The sequence below is a fragment of the Argiope bruennichi genome, chromosome X2 (genome assembly GCF_947563725.1).
Source record: "Argiope bruennichi chromosome X2, qqArgBrue1.1, whole genome shotgun sequence".
Taxonomy (NCBI): domain Eukaryota; kingdom Metazoa; phylum Arthropoda; class Arachnida; order Araneae; family Araneidae; genus Argiope; species Argiope bruennichi.
This window is the reverse complement of record NC_079163.1, coordinates 18,976,656-18,999,235: the sequence shown is the minus strand read 5'-3', so window position 1 is coordinate 18,999,235 and position 22,580 is coordinate 18,976,656. Positions and strand designations below refer to the sequence as shown.

The window sequence follows — 22,580 nt, the reverse complement described above, 5'->3', positions numbered from 1 at the left end:
AGAAAGTCAACCTTGTGCCACATTTGGTTCAAATTTGATATAAATCTATATTTCAGATGTTATATATGAGTACCAAATTTCATCTACCTAGTTCTTTGCATTTTGGCGTTATCAATTTCACTTACAATCGAACAGCCAAGCAGATAGACTTTCTGTGAATGCATTTCTTTCAAAATTCGATAAAAATCTAAAAATTTAGTCATTAGTCCATACACCAAATTTCATCCATCTAGCTCAAAAAGTTTTTGAGTTATTGTGTTAATAGACAGACTGATTGGTAGACAGACATAATGCCAAAAACGTGTTTTTCGAAATAGAGGAGTGAAACGTGGAAAGTTGTCAAAATTTCGCCTTCGAATTTTCCAATGATTAAAACATTTTTTCCCGCTAGTGTAGTGAGAAAATTTGGAGAGGGAGTGCCGGTTCAGGTGTCTTCCTCCTCATCTGACCGCGCTTCAAAATTACGAGGTCCGTCCCAAAATAGCCCTAGTGTTGCTTTAAAAAGCTTTAAAAGTTAATAAAATTAATTTTAACTACAACATTTTCTATTTGCTCACTTCTTGTAAGAGAAAGTAAAATAGTAGAAAGAGATAAAAATTGTTTAAAGTTTACATATTGTGTCTGAAGCATTATATGCTTATTCCTTCATCCTGCATATAGATTACGTATAAGTAAAAATAAAATAAGCCAATGAATTAATGATATAAGTGAAAGCATATTTAGCATTTAAGCGTCCATTTTTATAAAAGAAAATTCTTTCAGATGCTGCAGTTTAATGGAAGTACTAATATACAAATAGCAATTATATATTGTTATTTTTTGAAACGAGAAATTCTTAAAAGGGTACCACCGTTCAAAGCCTCTATGCGCATTGGGAATGGAACTTCAAATCGAAATAATGAAATCAAATTCCGATTTCCAATAGTTTCCTCAAAAAACTTGTTTATGATTTATGCTCTCAGAATGTGAGAGGTATTTTTTATGGAATTATAATGCACTTTAAATCCATAACGAGCCTCGTAAATCATTTGATGTTCGAACAGTACTCGTAAAGTTAATGTGAAAAGAAGATTGCCACACTTAAAAGAACAATAAAGTTAACAATAAAAAAGATTAGACATTTGTAATAAACTCAACTTATGTACAAAAAAAAAAAAAAATGCTGGAAATTCTAAATTTCCTTAAACTAGTCGAGTGACTTCAATGTACTTTACATTTTGTGACAAGATTTATTAAAGGAGCAAATGCCGCCAAATTAGTTACAGAATTAACCAAAAGAAATAAAACAACCCTAACTATATTCGTAGGACATTAAATTCTAATGTTCTGTTTTCTCACAAGAGAGAGAGAGAGAGAAGCCATTAATACGTAAAATAAATCGAATCAAGAGATTAAAGTTCCGAAAGCAATATCAGTGCAAGTCCTTAGAGTAATGGGGGAGAGTTCATTTTAGAAATGAAAGAAAGGGGAGCTCGGGTGGAAAAAAAGGATGGAACTTGCCAAAGGAAATTAGATTTTGAACTTCTCGAAAATTTTCTTTTTTATATTAAAGCGAAAGTTGTCTTTTCTTTTTTTTAAGTGTCAGCCAATAATGGAATGTATCGAAAAGGTTTAATATAAGAAATATATATCCTCTATATTAGTTACTTTTTCTTTCTCTTATATTAAGTGAAAATATTGTAACTGTCGAAAATATCGAACACTTGTTTTTAATGAGTCTTTGCCTTTCACACCCTCGTGAATCAAAAGCATACATTTTTGGGGTAATTAGTGTCTGTCTGTAAATACGATGATTCACAAACTCAATGAGTTAAATAGAATTTGATATGTTGTCTTTTCACCACACTTATAGATTTCTTCCGAATTTTAAAGTTGAATCCGTAAATGAGAAGTGAACGCGATAACTTAAGAATACAACAATCTAGATAGGTGAAATTTGACATAAGATTTTAACATCAAAATTGTCGAAGAGTTTCATATTTTAGACGAAAAATCTGTCGAAGAGTTTCATATTTTAGACTAAAAATCTGTCGAAGAGTTGATTGTCTATCCATCTGTCTATTCCTCTTATATTGTCTATCCATCTGTCTATTCCTCTTATGTGAACACGATAATGCAAAAAAATGTAGCAAACTAAAAAAATGAAATGTAATTTATGGTGTTGATATAAAGAGTAGATCTGTATCTGATATCAGATCTATTGTAGGGTTGTATCTAGTTTCAAATTTTAGATGAAATCTATCGATTAGTTGACTGTCTACCGATTTGTCTACTCGTCTGTATGTGAACAACGATAACGCAAAAATATATCTAACTAAAGAAGTGAAATTTAATTTGTGGGGGAGATATCAGTATGATAGATTTATATCTGATTTCAAATCTATTATAGGTCTGTATCTAGTTTCAAATTTTAAACAAAATCTGTTAATGAGTTGACTGTCTAATGGTTTGTCTTTTCGTTTGTATGTGAACACGATAACGCAAAAATTTAGCAAACTAAAGAAATTTAATTTAATTTGTGGTATTGATATTAGTATTATAAATTTGTATTTAATTTTGGATTAAATTGATCAACGGGAAGAGATACAAAATGCTTACTCAATTCTGTTCACTTTATGCAAGAATTAAATAGACAAAGCGTCATAGCGTAGAATTATGTGAGAGTCGGGGGAAAAATGGTTCAGAAGATGCATGCCACAATTTTTGTTGGTGGTGGTGGTGGGGGTTAAAACAAAAAATTATTATGCTCATGTTAAGAAATATTTGAAATTTTTCCAGAAAGATGCTTAGATCTTTGTAGCCATTTTCTTTTATTCCTTAATTTCATCAGCAATGTAGAAAATTTATTTAATAAAATTCTACCAACTTGTATATGAACTCTAAAAATATTTCTGATTTTTGAATTCTTGCTGAACCAGCCACAATCGCATATCATCTAACTTCTATATACTAAGTGTATTTCGAAATCGTATTGACGCGATATATTAAAAGTCTGTCTTGTAGCTGTGGATTGAAACCTTTAACTTTGCTTTCTCGTATGCTAAATATACAAGAAGAAAGTATTGTACTTCTCAGAAACCGACATTGACATTTTGAATCTGCATGTTTATATATGTATGAATCTGTATTTTTGACTTCTCCGAGTCCGAAAACACAGTTTTTTGGAATTATGTCTGTCTGTCAGTCTGCTAAAAAAATTAATTGTTATGTACCTTTTATTCTTTAAGTTATGATACATTATCATAAATTTTATAGACTCTTGATATCTATTTTTCTAAAATTTCTAACAGGGGGCGCCATTTGTATGGCCTCAAAATGTAATTGCTCAAGGAACTAGGGATTAAATTCTGAAAATATGAAAAGAGCCAATTGTTTTCAAGAAAAACTCAAAAGTAAAAAAATTTTCAAATCTCTAACCGATCAGGGGAGGGCTGAAAATCAACCACGAAATCCCATCTTTACAAATAAGTCGCATTAAATAAAAATATGTAAAAGACGACAATAATATGTTCATGAATTTGCCTATTTCGACATTCTCCGAGTTAGAGAACATGGGATTTTTTCTAATTATGCCTGTCTGTAGGTCGGCAAAAAAATAAGAATTTTTTTTATGTTAATTGTTATGCTCACTTTAATATTCAATATATAATCCCTTTTCATAAATTTTAAAGAATCTTAATATCATTTTTTCTCAAATTTACTAACAGATGGCGCCATTTGTATGGCATCAAAATTTAATTAAATTATTCGAGGAACTGGTAATTAAGTTCTGAAAATATCAAAAGAGTCCATTGTTTTACAGAATACGCAAACGCACAACATTTTCAAATCTCTAACAGATAAGGAAAGATATGAAAATAGACACGAAATTCCATCTTTTACAAACAAGTTGCATTCAATAAAAGTATGTAGCAAATTGTAACTTCAATATTAGTATTAACCGGAATTGTAAACAGCAGAAATTAAAATCTAAAATAATATTAAGTTTTAAGTAATAAACATAGAAGACATGGCGCATGATTGAATTTGATCCGTAACTAATGAACGCGATTAATTAATACTTAACTTAAGCGGGATGCAACTACGTCTATTAATGAATAGATTACTTTGGAAGATTTATTTACTTCATCGGTAAAATATAATCTTTAAATTAATTTATTCATAACGTTCCAATATACTCTAAATCATGAAGATAAGAAAAGAGTGTAGCTTCTTCCCATTTCAGATATAATTAAATGAATGTTTGCTTTCGATATTAATAAGTTACGTTGTTATAAAGAGATTTATTAATATTTCATAGAGGTTCGATTAAAATTAATATTTACAGTTTACATATTACATCTTTATAGACGTGAACAAATCAAATTAAGTAAAAGTTTGAAATAATAAAGAAGCTACGCAGGTTTGAATTAAAGACTTTGCAAGGAAATTAAAATATCAGTACATAACTTTCTACTTGATAGACTAATTACAGCTCAAGGAGGATTACGAATTCGAAAGTCAAATAAGTTATGAATTTTAATACGAAAATATATAAGATTATACTTGAAATTATGTAATATAATTTATGGTAATATATTTAATTGTTTTCCATAATAGTAAAAAAAAAAAAGAAAAACGCTTTCTACAATTACGTATTAGGAGTTTTGAAATAAAGCTTCAACCTTATTAGGAGAGTGAAAGGAAAGATTAAAATAATTAATCAAACTATATTCGTTAAATATGGATTCAGTTGATTATAGATATGTTGAATCAAAGGTTTGTTAAACCAAAAATCTTCGTTCTATCTTTAAAACTAATGCTTTGTCTCTAGTAATTACGAAGTTCCTCTTATTTTGCAACTCGCATTCTTAAACAATAGGCAGATGACAAAATGTGAAACTGTCTTAGAGTTCTGATATATTTGTTTCCAAAATTTCTGCGGGGAAGATGTTTCAATAGAAGTTTAATTTTGGAATGGAACTGATGGTTTCATTTTCCAGTTCCTAAATTATGACTTGGTAGTTTCAAACTGAATAAATGACAAAAGAGTGGGAAATTTATTTCAGAAAGAATGCATTGGCAGTAAATATTGATGACAAGAATGTTTACGATTGCAGCTTCTTTTAATCATGGATTGCATCATTTTTAATTTGTAATTTATAAATATAATAGCTGCAACATTTTTTAAAACATTTTGAAATTATTTGGCCGAATATTTTTAATAATTAATAAGGATTTGTTAAAACAAAATTATCATCTTTTCATTGCATAGAGAATCATATTATCAAAAAGTTTTTGGAATTCTTCTCTGATGCTTTAGTACTTTGCAAAAATAAAACCATTACTCTAGCTATCAAATTTTGTAAAAAAATTTCTCTAGCCTTTCTCAACTTAAATTGAAGCATCTCTCCTTCTCTCTCTCTCTCTTTCTTGTTAAAAGCACAATTTGAAGTGAAAAGTTGACTAAGGAAAGTCTTAGCTCAATGTATAGCTCCAAGATATTAAAAACGCTTTAGAAGCAATTCTTTATACTAAGAACAGTTTGTGAGAATATCTTAAAAACTGGTTGTTTCTATTTAAATAAATAATTATTTTATTTGCACTTCCATCGAAAAGAATATGTAAAGGATTCTTCATGATTCTTCTTTTTTTAAAAAAAAAAAAAGATTATTCTATAAATAAATTTATTTCTATCAATTTTAACCAGCACGAAATATTTTCGCTATTTAAATCACAGAAAATCTAGCAAACGATTTTCCCTTTACATTATCTATCCGTTAAAATTTAGTAATAGTCGTCAGACGATAAATAAATCATTTTTATACCTTATCTCAATATTTTGCTTTTTGCATGATATTCCTAAAATTCGCCATCCATTTCCTAAAAAACTGTCAATGAAATAGACATTCCTAAAGAGAAAAGAAAGAAATTAAGGCTACGTGTCCATTTTATTGTTACACGTTCGATAACTTATACAGAATCTATTAAAGACTTATCTCTTTTCACCTGAGGAAAAAAAAGTCACAAAAGATTACAATATTGGCTAACAGTATCGATTCGTTATCGATTTGCGTTCCGAGAAGGTGTCATTTCACCATTATTAACTATCGATCACCGATATCAATATAAGCTACAAACCTCAGAATTTGCCACTGGCCGTTACACCTATCCTTCAAAAATGGGGGGAAATAAGAAAATAATACTAATAAAAGACAGAAAACAAAAAATAATAACTTTCAAACCACTCTACCCAAGTCATTTGATCGACTAAGACTTACGGAAGAGAGGTCAATTCCACAACATGACCACCCGTGGATCCAAATAGTGACTTTCTTTTTACTTCTTTCCAACATAACTTCCTTTTTTTTCTTCCTTGAGCGAATTTAAGCTAAAAGCTTCCGGATAGTTTCCGAACTTCTGTCAACTATATAACCACACGCCGCTCAAGCGAAGCTTTAAAAATCGATGTTTATCTTACCGCCTGAGTCTTCATTTTAACAGATAGTCTCCTCCCAAACCTACAACTGATTGAATCGCAAAATATTTGAAGAGGGAAGCTCTGAAATCTCTTTGAGCTCCAGCCAACTATGTTTTGCTACTATTTGAAGAAATGCTGTCTTATTTTTGGGGAAATATATCACACTGCATTACTTTATTTCACGATAAAACATCTGATAGTCAGCTGAGTGTGATCGGAAAAATGCATTCAATGTGTCAAATGCAAATTAAGATGGATTTTTAAAGTAAAATGGGTAAATATCAATGTTTCTTTTATACTTCTTTTGCACGATCATCTTATGACAAAATAAAAAGCAACAGAAAGAATAATTATAATTTAAATAATTTATTGGAAAACTATTCCCAAATATTAGTATTACATTACATACCAAATAATAATTATTAACTTTACTTGAATTAGCATCAAATTGAATTTTCGTTACTGTAAAGGATTTACCTCGGCTTTTTGAAACGTCTGGGATACTAACTACCTCGCCGCAGCGACAGTAACACTAGAATTGTGGTCTATAACCTAACTACCATTATGGCCTCATGCCCAAACTCCTCTCGTAGGAGGTATGCCCCGTCATCAGAGATGATGCCAACACTATTCCATTGCCTTACTACTAGATAAGTCTCAATAAAATTAATGAAGGTAGTAACTAATATTTTTTTCTTTTTCGTTTTCAAGAAGGTGAACCAACTGAAGAGATCTCACAAACGACGAAAGGATAAGCATCATTCTGTTGGCTTAGAGAGGTACCATCTTTCATGCAGTGCGTACTTTAAATATGATGCACAGAAAATAAATAACTTATGACACCATGGCAAAACTAGTCATGAAATTTCTTTTGTTAACATCTTTAATCTTCCATTATGCTTATATCGGTGACAGAACATGTCATTTCTCTTATACGAAGTGTACAGAAGATACTGTATTCGTCAATATTTGAATTCGAGTCTTTACATTTAAGGTGTACGTACACACTTGAAGATTTTTTTTAAATTTTAACTTTAAAAATCCAGTTTTTCACAGTAGGTTATTAATATATGTTTAAACTCATTTCAGTGATAAAAAAAACCATATTACACTAATTATTAATTAATTAAATAATATTTAATGAGCTAATTAGCCTAATTTTTGAAACATGATATCTTAAATCCTAATTTGTACAGACACACAATTCTAGTTGGAAATTACCTCTAATATTAGTCTTCATGTTGTCTGCCTCTAACAAGTTATAAAAATGTATAGTTTTTTTTAAACAATTTTTTCATCAAAGATGAATAGAAAAAGCGAGATTTTTTTCTGTAATTTTAACTTTTAAATAGCTATTAAAAATTTACTTCTATAAATATAACTTTGATTGAGGCGCAAAACATCCGCCATTTCCTACAGATTATTTTGATATATAAATAACTGTATTTGGTTAATTTCTTGTTGAGTTATGATTGTTTGAATAAAGCAACATAGTGAAAAAATATCATTCTTCATAAAATGAGTTCTAAAAACACTGTAACTAGAGTTTTTAATGAAAGCACCTCAAGAAAAATAATTATAACTCGAGAAATATTTCGAATATTGACAACATCTTGGTGTCGTTTGAAAGCTAAAGGATCAGAGAACATTATTAAGCAATAAAAAAATATTCGATATTTTGAACGATTTTCGAAGTTTCAAGTGTGTACATACACCTTAAGTCTTCCTTGAGTTTGAAAAATACATTTTAGAAAATGTCTGTCTGTGACAAAGATCATTTTAAAATGTTTTGAGCTAAACGGGTGGAATTCGATATACGGTCTTTACACCAAATTTGTAATTTTTTATAAACTTTTGAGCAAACTCTTTACAAAGGAAGTTTGTCTGTCCAGATATACGAATATAAGTTAACACGATAACTACGAATTGAAGACGGCTAGATGAATAAAATTTGGTACAGAAATTTAGCATCTATAGCTTAGATACTTGCCAGAATTAAATAAAATCTAACAAATGCTTACTAGTCTTTCGGTCTGTACTTTCAGAAACACAATGTCTCAAAAGTGCAGATACTTTGTGTTACCAATTTTGATGTATTTACATCAAAATTGGTATGTAATTTTGTGCCTATAGTAATAGCTCTGTGTAATTTTTTGTATCGTTGTTTTGTTTGAGTCATTTGGTAAAAACGCATCTAAAACACAAATCCGATTTTCGGACATCATTTACCGCATTGCAGGGATTAACCCCCGAAATATTTTCTAAGGATCACATGATAGATTCCCTAAAAATGTAAAATTCCCGTTAAAGGTTAATATTTCATAACTATTGTACCCCATTGCTATGCGAGGCATTCTCAGGGATAAAATCTTTATCAGAGATTGTACGAGAAAGTTTCGTGAAGACAATTCCTCCTAATCCTTTTAAATTTCATTTAAAACGCAACGAAACATTTCCATGTGTACAATGGTACAAATGGAAATAGCGGTAATACTTCCTCCAGTGGTCATATTTGCACCCATTTATTTTTATTCTTTAAATGTTTTTTTTTTATCCTTTATTAAGTCATTCACAAAGTGACCTACTTTTTGATGAATAGTCATGACTATAAACAGTTATGGTTAGATGATCTTTAAACACAGATATATTGCATATTATATGGAAATTAGGTATATAGAGTTGAATTTCAAGGTGAATTACAAAAAAAAAACTGTTTGGAAGTTAAGCATGTTGCCTATACACAATAGTTTTTCACAGCAATACTTCCTCCTGTGGTCATGTTTAGAACTAATAATTTTTATTCGTTAAATGTTTTATTTTATCCTTTATTAAGTCATTCACAAAGTGACATACTTTTTGATGAATAGTCATGACTATAAACAGCTACGGTTAAATGATCTTTAAACACAGATATCTTGCATATTATATGGAAATTAGGTATATAGAGTTGAATTTCAAGGTGAATTACAAAAAAAAAACTGTTTGGAAGTTAAGCATGTTGCCTATACACAATAGTTTTTCACAGCAATACTTCCTCCTGTGGTCATGTTTAGAACTAATAATTTTTATTCGTTAAATGTTTTATTTTATCCTTTATTAAGTCATTCACAAAGTGACATACTTTTTGATGAATAGTCATGACTATAAACAGCTACGGTTAAATGATCTTTAAACACAGCTATCTTGCATATTATATGGAAATTAGGTATATAGAGTTGAATTTCAAGGTGAATTACAAAAAAAAAAAAAACTGTTTGGAAGTTAAGCATGTTGCCTATACACAATAGTTTTTCACAGCAATACTTCCTCCTGTGGTCATGTTTAGAACTAATAATTTTTATTCGTTAAATGTTTTATTTTATCCTTTATTAAGTCATTCACAAAGTGACATACTTTTTGATGAATAGTCATGACTATAAACAGCTACGGTTAAATGATCTTTAAACACAGATATCTTGCATATTATATGGAAATTAGGTATATAGAGTTGAATTTCAAGGTGAATTACAAAAAAAAATGTTTTAATGTTAAGTATGTTGTCTATGAACATCTCAAAGTCACTAAGTTGCCAAATAATTAATCAGCTAAAACAAACATTTCCTTAAATGAATTTTGCTGCACGCAAATTATTCTGAATGAAATGCTATTTTTGCTAAGCCTAGATCCCTACTTCATTTCATAAATTGACTCTAATAAGAAAAAAAAGACGATGAATCCAAATAAAGCGATATCAACAGCTTAAACTCAGCAGCCAAAACTCTTTAACAAAAGTTAGCAAGCAAGTAGAATATTCGGCGATGAATATCTCTAGAAAAAAATTAAGGTTCCCCCAGCGAGTACGTGACAGATCAGTAAGGTTCCGCGCGAAAGCGCTTGACTGGAGACTAATCCACTTATAATATTGGGGAAGCTGAAAATGCAATTTGTGTACGATGTTTTTTTCCAGAAAAGATGAAGCTTATGAATGATAATCTCTTTGAAGACGGGTTGTCAAAGGATGATCAAGATTAGACCTTACATAAATAAGGTTCAAGAGGGGTAAATATTTAATAATTACCTAAATCAAACCACATTGCGATAAATATTAAATGTAAGCAACATTACTTTTTTTTAAGGCGTCCTTTGATTGGTGCTTTTTCTTTGAATCCCCAATATCTTCCCTATCTCTCCATCGCTGAAAATAGTTTTTATCATTAATCTTAAGGATTTATATAAGCTTTAAGGTCAAACGATTTGAATTAATTATATATTATTTTTGAGATTAATTTTTGGTTTCTCATTTTATTCTGTTATTTCCAAAGGTATAAGTTAAAAGTTAAAATAAATGAAAACAGCAGTGAAATAATTTCGCATTATCTGCCAATAAAAGCTAATATTTATCCATTGTGATAATCAACTTTTCGAGTGGAAGAAAATTAGATTGCAATAATTGAGTTTGTTTCAGTAAATTTTCATAAATTTAGGCTCGAATGAAGATATAATCTCAAATTTGAAGCTGCATCAAGTTTACTGGGATAAATATCTTAAAATGCACATATTTAAATGATTTAAATGATTCGACACTGAATACTCGTGTCCTTTTCCTTCACTCTACCGACATTATATATATAAAAATGAAATTATAATGAAAAATCAGTCGAAATTTTAATCTATTTTTCTTTTTAAGAAAGAATAACTCTTCGAATGACATCAAAAGAATAACGATAAAACTTCAAATTAAATACTCACAAAAAAATTAAGATGAATTATGAATGATTTCTGAACGATTAAGGCTTTATGAACGATGATAGATGATTTATGAATAATAGTTATTACCTGAGTGTCTAATCGCATAAATTTCTCTTTACATATGAATTTGGAGAAACTAAAATGCTTTTCAGACATTTTTTTTTTCATTTTAATCCATTAAGTTTTATGTTTTCCCCATTAGCAACATCGAGTTTTTGTCCCCTAAATTGGTCTATTTCATATCCCTGTGAATACAAGTATCACAGGTTAGAACCTCTGAAAGAAAAATCCTCATTCCGTCTCTAAAAGATCCAGTGGTATAAATGATTCAAATTACGGATAAAACAATTTCAAATGTACATTTTATTGTTTCGTATACGAAACATAGAAAAGTAATTGCAATAGTCAAGATATTTGAACATCGATATTTTGACGAATCTTAACGTTTTAGACTTTTCTGGGTTCGAAAAACGCATTGTAAAACAATGTCTGTCTGTAAGAAGGATAACTCGAAAATGCTCTGAGCTGAATGGATGAAGTTTGGTATTTGGTTTTTGCACCAAATTTGTAGTTTTCTTTCAAATTTTGAGCAAACTTGTGGGTATCAATGTATAATTACCCACTGTGCAATATGGCCAGCAAGAACTTAATATTTCTTTCTCAACTCGAGAGTGAGCTACTTCAACTTCTTCTGTTAATCTTTTTAATTTTTGTTTTTGTTGTATAAATAAATATAATCTTGTTCCTTGTTAAAAATGCCGTTGCGTCGTCCTTGATGCTCTGAACATTTTAAGTGGAGGAATCATCCCATACCTCCATAAGTGGTGACCCGGACGTGATTTGAAAAAGCAACCTTCTGTTCTGGAGAACTATGGTGAAGCTTATAAGCCAGGTAAGAGATACGGGACATGAGTAATTACTTTTGTTTTTTGGTCTTGTTACTGACATGTTGGTAATGTAAAAATTGAATTGGCTAGAATAGAACCTGGGACCTTGTGGTTCGCAGCCGAGTAACAAGACCACAAGACAAAAGTAATCATTCATATCCCGTAGCTGTTATCTGGCTTATAAGCTTCACCACTAACTCTATTCTGGGGAATTCTATTTGTCCGGCTTTTCAAAAATTAGTTAAGACGATAACTTCAAAGTGAAGACAGCTAGATGGATAAAATTTGGTGCACAGATTTAACATCTATAATGCAGACTCCTATCAATTTTTGAGATAAATTGAGCAAGGGGTTGACAATCTGTTGATCTGTACTTTCAGAATCATGTAAAAATAATAGCTAAAAACATCATATTTGGTATGTCATTTTACGAATGGAATTGTAGTTTAGTATCAAATTTTTATTTCAGTCGGTTGGGAAATATGGGGAGATTTTCAATATTAAATATATTGGGAATTTAAATATTCAATTTAAAAATTGTTTAAGAAAGAAAGAAGAAATAAAAAATTCATTTTAAAATGGATAATTCGAGTAATATTGAATTCAATACACATATAAATTTTATTCAATAATCAGTTATTTTCAAGAAAAATAATTTTGTGACTATGACATTCGACGTGTTTCTAGCATAGAATGTTTTCCTCGTAATCGATAAATCCATTAGATTTTTAAAAAATATATAAAACATCGAATTAGTTACGTTTAAAGCTTTTTTTTCATTTCAGATATAGAACATAGAAATAGTATAGTAATGGTTTGATTCAAAATGAGATGACAGTTGAGAAATTTTCTCTAATAAAATACATCACTGTTTATTAAATAGAATATTTTTAGAAGAAATTTGTAAAAATTAATTTTATCTTTTTGTTTAGTATATTCGAAGAATGTATAGTTTAAAAATTTCAAAATATCTTCCTTTCGATTGAAAATAAGATATTGTGATGACCATCAGATAGTTTGATTGGGAGTTTTCCACCTAAAATGTGTTTCCTTTACTATTCTAAATGCCTCATGACTCAATGGTATTCACTTTTATCTTCTTTTTTTTTTTTCTGAAATTCGGGGAAAAATTACTTTTCCTCGTGTACCTTTAGCAACGTGACATTAGTACTTTTCACGTGTACCTTTAGCAACGTGACATTAGTACCTTTCACGTGTACCTTTAGCAACATGACATTAGTACTTTTCACGTGTACCTTTAGCAACGTGACATTAGTACCTTTCACGTGTACCTTTAGCAACATGACATTAGTACTTTTCACGTGTACCTTTAGCAACGTGACATTAGTACCTTTCACGTGTACCTTTAGCAACATGACATTTATACCTTTCACGTGTACCTTTAGCAACATGACATTAGTACTTTTCACGTGTACCTTTAGCAACGTGACATTAGTACCTTTCACGTGTACCTTTAGCAACATGACATTAGTACTTTTCACGTGTACCTTTAGCAACGTGACATTAGTACCTTTCACGTGTACCTTTAGCAACATGACATTTATACCTTTCACGTGTACCTTTAGCAACATGACATTAGTACTTTTCACGTGTACCTTTAGCAACGTGACATTAGTACTTTTCACGTGTACCTTTAGCAACGTGACATTAGTACCTTTCACGTGTACCTTTAGCAACATGACATTAGTACTTTTCACGTGTACCTTTAGCAACGTGACATTAGTACCTTTCACGTGTACCTTTAGCAACATGACATTAGTACTTTTCACGTGTACCTTTAGCAACGTGACATTAGTACCTTTCACGTGTACCTTTAGCAACATGACATTTATACCTTTCACGTGTACCTTTAGCAACATGGCATTAGTACTTTTCACGTGTACCTTTAGCAACGTGACATTAGTACCTTTCACGTGTACCTTTAGCAACATGACTATTCTGGATTCATTCAGACAGGTTACAGAGCACTAGTGGCAAAATAAGGAAGTTAGAAAAAAGTAGTTTAAAAAATAAAGAAATCGGTCAAAAAGGCAATTATAAAAAAAATGTATTCTCCGGTATCCCCGCCTCCTCAGAGTGCGTTTTTCAGATATTTTATTCTTTGCTTTGTTGCCCTTTAATTTGTATATATATATATATATATATATATATATATATATAAAATTTGTTTGTATTTACGAAGAAAATATATCACGTGTTGCTCATAGTTATTGTATTAATAGCTGCTAAATTATATTTAAATTAAACTTAAATTCCTTATTTAATTCCAGAAATATGCTATTGAAGCATTAAAGCATTAATTAATAATGTCAATTAAATAAAATAAATGACAAAAGTTATTTTTAAAGTGGAAAATTGTTGTTTAATATTTCTATTTTCAATTTGTTTGTTTTAGGTATTCCTCATAAACTTTTCTAAATATAAAAATGGCATGAAATCTAAATTATTCTTCATTAAACCCAAATTGGAGATTTAATTTTTTTTTCTCAAATTAAAGCGTTCCTTGGACGCCGTCCTGCCCTTAAAAAATCTGTTTCGAAGAAACCCCAATCTAAAGTCAGCTCATACCTATCCTAATCATCTCAAAAATATTAATGTCCTTTCTGCATAAATATAACGTTCATAATAGCAACACGATATTTTCTAAGCTCTCATATTCTCAAATTATAAGATTCATTAATTAGAAAGCATTTTTAATCAATGTTATGCGTGGAATGCTTCGTTTTTTAATTTAAAAAACTATTTTTTATTATTCTCTTTATTGTTACGTTAAAATTATGTTTTTATTAAAAAATATTATGTTTGAATATAAATCTCTATATAAATCTGAAATCCTAAATTCCGTCCAAGCATTATAACTTATTATATTTATAATATGGCATAATTTTAGTCCATCTAACCATATTTAAATATTTTAACTACCAAAAACCTCTCTTTCTATTGACAGAAGGTTATTTTTTATTTAAATTATTTTTCCGTGATTTTAAAGCAGGGTGCGTTATTTTACAGTGTATCGAATGTGACAATCAAATTTGGAAAAAAGGAACTATATATTTCTAAAAACTTTTATATAATGAGGGCTAGTGGCTTTATTTTTTTGTCATTGTCTTCTGAAAATGACGAATTTTCTAGATATAAAATTCTCCCTGTCTACTTTATTCTTGATTTAAATAAAATTTCTGATCAACAATATACACCGTAATTGAACTGGCCAAAAAAGAAAATTGATTTTGCTAACAGATACGTATATACTCAAAAAGTGCATTTAAAATTATCCAAGAACTGCCCAAATAATATAAAATTAAAGAAATGTTTTTCAGTTTTAAATTGAAAATTTGCAAGGGAGTCTTAAACTCTGATCAATATTTTAACTTTTTATTTAGAAACAACATTAACATGTTATTTTCCGAAACTAATTTTCCGAATAGCTATTAGAGAAGGAATATTTAAAAATATAAAAACTGTATAACGTTTTAATGTCATCTCAAAATATTAAATCAAGCCTCGAGCAATCATTACATGTAATCTACGATAACGTTTAGTTTCTATAAGAATTTTACCACGCCTTTACTTCAACTTTACCGCAGAAAATAACTGGTTAAAGTTTGTTACGGAACAACTTCTCAAAACTTTAAAAAGTTTCGTTCTCTTCTGAGTTTAAGTTTACTTTCAAACATAGTATAATAACAGAGGTAGTTAATCGTGAGAATTATGAGTGGATTTTAAGTTTCTGAATTTTAATTCCTTTTCAGGAACTAACATTTATTTGAATTAAAACTCGTGAGATAAGAAGAAAATGTGTCTCCGGCTAAACAGAATTGATCTTCATTATTCTGCCCTACATGCTTAAAATATTCATGACACAGATTAAATACGAAGTTTTTGGAGTCTCGGCTGTAATTACGTTGTAGTAATTACAACTCCGTACACATCATAAATCTGCCAGGTGAATCCCTTTTATTCTTTATACCTTATCATATCAACGCCTCGCATCTTTATCTGGCTTTCAATGTTTAAAGGAGTTGTTTTTAAGGACCGCTCATTTCTACCTTTAACGGCCATTTACAGAATAATGAGTATCATTTGATTGAATTTTTGAGCAGATTACAGTGTTGTCTCGTGAAAAATGTGTCATTTTCTTTACATGGGTGAATTAAGTAACAAAACTAGTCATTGAGCTTTCGTCAGTTGATTCACAAGACTTCTTTTCTGGTTTTGATTATTTGAAGAAATTATTTTTAAGAACTCAATGGGTTCTTTTATTGCCATTGATGGTGTAATAAGTATAATTTTGTAGATTTCCTTAGCATATTACTACGTCCTTTTTTTTCCACAGACTAGTCACACAGCATTAACATCTATTGCAGTCAATAGTCATTGTCTCGGTTTGAATGCCTCAAAGAGTTTTTTTGTGCACTTTTATTTAACTTCGTTTGTTTCATTCTTGTAATTATGAAAGCTTATAATTCATTTTACATACATTTCCCCACTTCTAGACTTTACAAATTTTCTGAATTTGTGTATTCTTGATGGAAATTCACTATTTAAATATTGTCAAAAAAGTAATTTTCGGCTCATTTATTAATTAAGTTGAAATTTTAGTCTTTTCATCCGGCACCATCTGGAAGTGAATATGAGGAACAAATGATTACAAGATTTCATAATATTTGTATCAATAAATAATAAATTAAAATCTAAATGCAAAAATTATTTGCCTGTTCAGTTTAGTTTAATTATATTAACATCCCGTTGTAAAGCAACACTAGGGCTATTTTGGGACGGACCTCGTAATTTTGAACCGCGGTCAGATGACGAAGACGATACTACCTGAGCTGGCATCCCCCTCTCCACACCACAGCACACCAGCGGGAGGACGTTTGGCCCTCTCGGATTTAACGTGCAACAGACCCCCTTACACGACTGTTCTTCGGTAGAATCGGGTCTCGAACCTGAAACCCTAATTTGTCTGTTCTTCAATGCACTTATAATAATGTGTTTTTAAAGATTGTTACTATTGAATTTGATAAGAATTTTTTCTTTCCATTTTTACTGCCAATTAACAAGTACAAATCTCAACTGATTCAGTTTATGAGCCAATTATGGTATTATTTCATATGTCTCTTGAACATAACCAGCTATTTACTGTCCAGTATAATTTCAACAAAAAAATTCATTGAATGTCCATCACTTGTTTGACAACGCATCTTTAAAACAGACTCTCTATCCTAAAGGGCATAATTTCTGCCAGAATCGAAATATTCTTACACTTTCTTAACCTTACTCGCCTCACTATGATTCACTCAGTCAAACTTATTTATTTCATTCTCTTTAGTTTATCCCATAAGACTTAGATTTCAGTAACTCAAAGGGCCCTTTTACGGTCACTCAAAGAATCATTATGATTGGTCTTCTCAAAACTTTCTGGCGCACTCTCTAATAAAAGTGAATTTGGGTTTTAGACGAGTTTTTTCCCAACCGATTGAAGTCACAATTTGATATAGAGCAACAATTACGGACAATTACTACAATTGACTCTAGAAATACAACGAATAGTCACCATAAATTGTTTTCAGTAAAAAATTAGAAAGATATTAAATTAAAATTGATGACAAGAGCATTTAGGGGGATATTACAAGAGAGAACCAGTGGGAGTGGTCTCCGTAAAACTTTCTCACATGTCTTCTAATAAAGGGTAATTTGCGTTTTAGACGCATTTTTCTCAACCTAGTGAAACCAAAATTTCACACAAAATTACAATTGCAGTTGTAAAATCCCATACCAAATTTGATATACTTAATTCTTTGCGTTCCCGGGTAATCGCCTTTGCATGTTCTGAAAGAACAAACCTACAGACGTGCTATTCCTTGCTGGATTTGGTTGAAAATTTGATAGGTCTCTAGACTGTAGATGTTAAATCTATGCACCCAATTTTATCCATCTAGCTCTCTTCGTTTTGTAGTTATTGTGTTAAATGATTTTCAAAAAACCGGATAAACAGACTTCTTCTGAATAGATTTTACACAAAATTTGACAGAATCTACAGAATTGGTGTAAAGACTGTATACCAAATTTCCTGCATCTAGCTCAAAACGTTTTTTAATTATCTTTGTCACAGACAAACAGGCAGTTACCAAAAGTGTCTTTTTCAAACTCAGAAAGTTCTAAAACTTTTAGATTCATCAAAATCTCGAGTTTCGAATTTTCTTAAAGATTACTATACTTTATCTATACTTCCTATACTAGAAAGTAAAATAAAAGTATCAATAAAGTCAATTTTTAAAGAGATTTTGTTTTCTTTTTTACAAACTACTTGTTCATTCTTTGAATGAACAGGTTTAGAAACAAACCAGTCATTCGAATCTAACAATTGCTGAATATATTTCTGTGCAATGAATGTTGAATGTTTCAAGGAGAATGTCAACGAATTTTTCATTTCTACATCTTACTTTCAGTTATAGAATAATAAATGCGATTTAAATAGATTTATGAAAAATCAGAAGAATGTTTTCTACAGAACAGAACGTAAACTCTTTTCATACAGTTCCCACTTGTTATTATTTGTTGCACAATTTAATTAAGAGTCAAATTAATCACTAAGCATTCACCGGTCATTCGGAAAAAAGGCTTAGCTTACAAATTTGTTTCGATGGAATGCATTAAGCTACTTCTGAGAACAACGCATTTTATTGACATCATTTATAAAAAGAAAGTAAAGTGTATTTTAAGCGGATTATATTATTTTAGGATATAGATATCGGGAAAAATTAAGATATATTTAAAAATAAATTGCTTAAAACGAATCATTAGATATCTGTCTGTTTGTGAACAAGCAGTTTTTGTGTTTTTAATCTTGACACATCCTTTTTAAGTCGTGTTATTCATTTTCCTTGATAGAATTCTTATTTATTCGAATAAAAGATGACGAAAGAATTTCTCTCAAACATCAATAATGCACTAATTAACCTATCACATTTTTATCGGTTACTCTGGATTTTGAAATACTTATTTATTTAATCTTTACTGTGAAATCATGCATACACACATCATTTTAAATTTTGAATTTTTTTAAATAAAGTTCAGGTGACTTAAAAATTAATTACATTTTTGTTCGAAGGAAGGTTTTAAACTGATAAATTTTAATTAAAATATTTAAGAAGCTTAGATTAATTCAGTGAATTAAACATAATTTTTATCATCTTTCCTGTAATCTTTATCTTTATTTATTTAGTATACTTGAAAAAATAATATCGGGAAGTGTAACGAATATTAAGGAAGGAAAATAAAGTTAAGGAATATCAGATTGACAATAAATTAGTCTTTATTAAAACTTTTTTTTCAAGAGTCCAAAAAGAATTTTTTTGTATAATCCGAATTTGTTGATATTTTTAAAGTATATATTCATATTGTTATTTTCATTTTCATATTGTTGTTTTCATTTTCATATTGTTGTTTTCATTTTCATATTGTTATTTTCATTTTCATATTGTTATTTTCATTTTCATATTGTTATTTTCATTTTCATATTGTTGTTTTCATTTTCATATTGTTATTTTCATTTTCATATTGTTGTTTTCATTTTCATATTGTTGTTTTCATTTTCATATTGTTGTTTTCATTTGCATATTGTTATTTTCATTTTCATATTATTATTTTCATTTTCATATTGTTATTTTCATTTTCATATTGTTTTCATTATCATATTGTTATTTTAATGTTCCTATTCATTGCTAACAATATTTTATTGTATTATTTACTAAAAGTATCTTCAAACTATTAAAAAATTATTTAAATTTAATTTGTGATCCAAAATCAGTTTATACTTTGCAAAATTTATCAACCAAACTCACATTATTCGAATTAAATAAATGACTTTTAAACATTTCGCTATATTTCCTATAATTCGTATAATTGTGAAAAAAATCTGCAAAAAAAGATTCAAAATTTTCAAAATAAAAGTTTTATTATTTTGTAACCTGATTTAAATTTTAAAATAAATTTAAATTTTCTCAATTTACTAGATATATTTTTACTGTATAATTATAATTTAAGAATAAACATATGAAAGAAATTTCTTCCAAAGTCAATTTTTGTTATTGAAAATGCGTATGTGATAAAGAAATGCAACTTTGTTATCTTTCTGCCTCCAGAGAGTATCCAAAATTGACTTCCTTATTTGTCCCGGGTTTGAGGCTAACCTTCGACTTCAGATAGACGAGTGCATTTGCTTAGAGGGGGGAAAAGTACAAAAAAGTCATTATTCCGTGGATAAATAAAAGGATTGTAATAAATATGATTTTATTGACGTCTCCTGATTTATGAAAATAGACTCCTCTAATAACACTCGTTAGAGTCAGGGAATAATGTACTTTCTGGTAATGTATTTATTATAATCAACTACTTTTATTTCCATTCGTTTTTATATTTGATAATAAATTAGAAGAGAGATAATAATTTTTTACACATGAAATCCGTACATTACTTTTTGTTACTTTCGAATATTACATCACATAAGAATTTTTTTATCTCAAAAATTAATTTAAATTCCTGTATGAATTTTTATTATTTTAATTCAGAATTATAAAAGAATAATTAAATGAAAAGAAATATTCTATATTGATCATCTTAGAGTTCATTAGCCTTGAAATCGGAATTTGATTTTTTTATATTATCTATTAAAAATAGTAACGAATCATAAATGAATATATATTCTAAAGCCATTTTATTAGAAGACAAAGAAAGGGCTCAGACATTTATCCTTATTTCTCCCAAGTGAATTCTGGATCGATTTGTTGTCCGTCTTCGACTACGCTTATTCTAGAAGATTAATAAACCATAAATAATTTCTTTTTGGATTTGTTCGGAGGTTAACCTCTTTATTATTGACTTTCATGAATTTACTTGTTATGTTATCATAAAATTATTTATATGACAGGCATAAATTTTTTTCCTTCACCTTAAGACCTCTCTTATTTTGAGTAAGAAATATATATATATATATATATATATATATATATATATATATATATATATATATATATATATATATATATATATATATATTCTCTGTATCTACGTCTGACAGAAAAGTGCATACATCGAAAAATGAAATTCAGATATGTGAAACAGAGAGAACTTTGAAACAATAAAATAAGAAAAAGTAGACAAATAATTAAATTCAATGCGAAAGAACTCAAAAATGAAAGAAAAGAAAGTGATGTTACTACAACAAATTCGATTATTTACTCAGAGAAGAATTTCTATAAAACTGAATTTACGGTTTTTGCTACTTTTATTTTTTGTTATTTTTATTATTTTATGTTCTGTTTATACATCAAAATTCATTAAAAAAATACTACAATGAGATATTTAATAATAGAACTGTATGATTTTTATGGAATATTGCGAAATTCAAACTGCACGTTTGAATTATTTGGGTATCTAAAATAAACATTAAAACAATAAATATATTTCCTTTCCAAAATAATAGAGAGTCTAAGTAGTTCTGTACAATCAAATGCTTCAGTGAATCATGCTAATACAAAAATTATCTTGTATAATGTTAGTAAATTTTGTACAAAATTGGAACTTTTTTTTATTTGAAACTTTATAATGTTATTGTAGTCTTACATATTTAATAATGTTATTGTAGTTTTACATATTTATCATGGATTGAATTCTATAATAATTCTATCACTTTTTGAATTCATAATTCTATAACTTTAAAATTTAAAAATTAAAAGTTCGTGCGTAAAAAGGTGCCATTACCGTAGGTTCACAACATATTACGTCAGAATGTAGACGATCCCTAAGTACAAACTATAATTCCATTTAGTTTCTTCAAAGTTAAATTCATTATGAAAAAAATTATCTATAATTTTCACTTTTCTCAAAATAACTCACTTTTAGCAACATAGTTTAAGCATTCATCTCAGAATATAGTCTCAAAATTTATTAGATATTCTTTATTTCGGAATTTTTTTAAACTCGTCTTTGATTATCTACTAGAATGGTAAAAGAAATAACAGATTTTTCACTTCAATTCCTGTGGCTGCAGATATTTTTGTTTAATATAATACACCGATTAACGCGTCTTTCTTTGATTTCACACTTGATCTTAATATAGCTTTTTGGTTTGCCCAAGTACATATAATTATTTTCAAACATTTTCCCTGACAACGAAACAATTAATATTTGAGATAAATTTAATGATATTGTAGATGCTACTATACTACTGAAACATGAATTAGAAAAGATAAAAATTTCATCAGGGAAATTTCACAATTAAGAATATAACAGATATTTGATTTCACAATTAAGAATATAACAGATATTTGATTTCACAATTAAGAATATAACAGATATTTGATTTCACAATTAAGAATATAACAGATATTTGATTTCCGAATTAAGAATATAACAGATATTTGATTTCACAATTAAGAACTTTTTTTTCTTGCTGTTTCAAATTAACAAGAAAGTGAATA

General features: G+C 28.9%; 1 protein-coding gene across 1 annotated transcript in view; it reads left to right on the top strand.

Annotated features, from left to right (window-relative positions):
* The window catches only part of LOC129960640 (uncharacterized), a 389,931-nt gene that overhangs the window by 234,976 nt on the left and 132,375 nt on the right, over positions 1 to 22,580 (top strand). The window lies entirely within an intron of this gene.